The 2,501-nt window shown below is 40.5% G+C and overlaps 1 protein-coding gene across 1 annotated transcript in view; it reads left to right on the top strand.

Annotated features, from left to right (window-relative positions):
• The window catches only part of LOC128020687 (biotin--protein ligase-like), a 22,855-nt gene extending 22,703 nt beyond the window's left edge, over positions 1–152 (top strand). The window contains exon 6 of the mRNA XM_052607291.1: positions 1–152. This exon is cut by the window's left edge and continues 989 nt beyond it. The gene's annotated coding sequence lies outside the window, so the exon portion shown is untranslated.
• Positions 153–2,501: the final 2,349 nt, after the last annotated feature.

The raw sequence follows: 2,501 nt of genomic DNA, 5'->3' as shown, positions 1-2,501 counted from the left end.
TCTGAAGATCCAGACCTGTTTAGGCTGTGAACTTTTCTTTTACTGGTTTAGAACAAGTCTTTTAGATGAACAATACAAACATTTATCCTTGTTTTTTCACCAAAACTATTCTGACATTTAATCCTGCAAAATAAAAGTCAGGAAAATCTTAATTATTATTATTTTATTTTTTTGACGTCTGTATTTGTGTTTTTGATTCATCATCAGGTTTATTTGGCTCGTATAGTCTGATAGAATGAGAATATGGAGGAAAACTGTTTTTTTTTATTCAGAGACTCAAACTGAGCAAAAATATGAATTTGCTGCAGATGCTGATATTTCTAAGATGAATTCTGATGTAAATCAGTGATGTTTCTAACAGTAGAGCAGATACTGATGTAAACGGATGTAAATATGAGTCTGTGCTCTATATCTCCAGTGATGTGTTGAGATGTTAATGATCCGCACATATAACACAGAGACTGAGAGCTGAAGAAATCAAGGCTCTTCAGAAGATGTGAGATGTTCTGGAGGCTTGTGAAGATCATTCCTCCGCTGAGGAACAGTGAAAGTAAAGCTTCTGGAAACAAACGCTCCTCAAAAGATCCTGAGGATCAGATTTGAGACTCTAAAACATGATTGATGGAGAATCAAGTAAAGCTGAGCTGCTTCAGTCCAGGAAGAGTTCATCTGGAGATATTCTGACCTTTACTTGATCAGAATCTCTAAACCGTGATCAGACAGAAGTTGTGAGGTGGGTTTTGATGATAATGAATGTGTGAGATGAGAGTATCTCGGTGAGAGCGTCTGAGTGTTGAGCTCTTCCTCGAGTGACTCCAGCAGCAGACGTTCAGTTAGCTGCTTATTCTAAGATGTTTATTGTTAGTCACATCCTTTATTTTCATGCCGTTCATCATCAGCTGAAGATTGATGAGCAAAAAGCATTTTGTAATCTGTGGAGGAATCAAACATGGACTGCTGGAGTGTTCTAGAGGAACGCGAGACCTTCAGAGCGGGTCGGATCTCTTTCTCTTCTCTGCGTGTAATTAACACACACACACACACACACACACTGAGGTCGTCCTGTCGTGTAGCAATCAGTGTTTGTTTTAACAGTGAATCCGAAACCCAAACTGACACCGTGTGGAATTAAACGGCACTTCCTGTGAAAACACGGCTCTGTGTCACGAGGGTCCGGAGGAACGCTGCCCAGCAGCTCAGCATCAGCTCACAGCATCAACTCTAATTACTCACATTGACCTGCGTGCTCCAGCAGCAATTACCTCCAATCACAAGCAGATGCTCGTCACTCTCGTTTCACTTTCTCATACATCTGGAGCTCGGCGCTCAGGAGAAGTGTGTGTGTGTGAGAGAGAGAGAGAGAGATAGAGAGAGAGTGTGTGTGTGTGTGTGTGTGTGTGTGTGAGAGAGAGAGAGTGTATGAGTGTGTGTGAGAGAGAGAGTGTATGAGTGTGTGTGAAAGTGAGAGTGTGTGTGTGTGTGTGAGACACTCTTACACACACACACACTCTCTCTCTCTCATACACACACACACTCTCTCTCTCTTTCTCTCTCTCTCTCTCTGACACACACACACACACACGTTTGTTTTTGTGTAAAGTGTGTTCATCCCATAGGTGTAATGGTTTTTATACTGTACAAACTATATTCTATGTCCCTTCACCAACCCTACACCTAACCCTAACCCTCACAGGAAACTTTGTGCATTTTTACTTTCTCAAAAAAACTCATTCTGTATGATTTATAAGTGTTTTGAAAAATGGGGACATGGGTTATGTTCTCATAAGTCACCCTCTCCTTGTAATACCTGTGTCATACCCATGTCATTATACAGAGTTGTGTCCTGATATGATACACACAAAGACACACACACACACTCTCTCTCTCACTCACTCACTCACTCACTCACTCTCTCTCTCTCTCTCACACACACACACACACACACACTCTCTCTCACTCACTCACTCATTCTCACACACACACACACACACACACACACACACACTGTATTAATACTGTGTGAACATGGCCTAACTGCACAGATCTTTTCAGACTGTAACTATTCACACTTTAACTTCCATTCATACGCAAACAAATGTACCAGACAGGAAACAAGTTCAAGCTAAATTTCCTGTATTCCTAAGTTCATATTTTCTAATTTTATATTATCACTAAAGATATTGCAATAATATTGATAATATTTGGTGTATTGCCCATTGTCAGAGAAACTAAAGCACATCGGAACAGAATGCACAAACTCATACGGAGCAGAAATATGACACGACACGCATCAATGTGTGGCCATAAAACTGGATTTCCAGCTATTAACATAAATATATTAGTATTGATCAGTCAGGGGCATAAATGTGATGATCGATCAGGGCCCTCTAATCTGTAAATGTGATTAATTGGGGAAATCCTGTTTCTGAAGGAGCTGCAGCAATTACCATCTTCAAACAGAAACACAGCTGATCAGACACTTTCTGCTGTTAGTAACACAC

The sequence above is a fragment of the Carassius gibelio genome, chromosome A10 (genome assembly GCF_023724105.1).
Source record: "Carassius gibelio isolate Cgi1373 ecotype wild population from Czech Republic chromosome A10, carGib1.2-hapl.c, whole genome shotgun sequence".
Classification (NCBI taxonomy): Eukaryota; Metazoa; Chordata; class Actinopteri; order Cypriniformes; family Cyprinidae; genus Carassius; species Carassius gibelio.
This window is presented reverse-complemented; position numbering and strand designations above follow the sequence as displayed.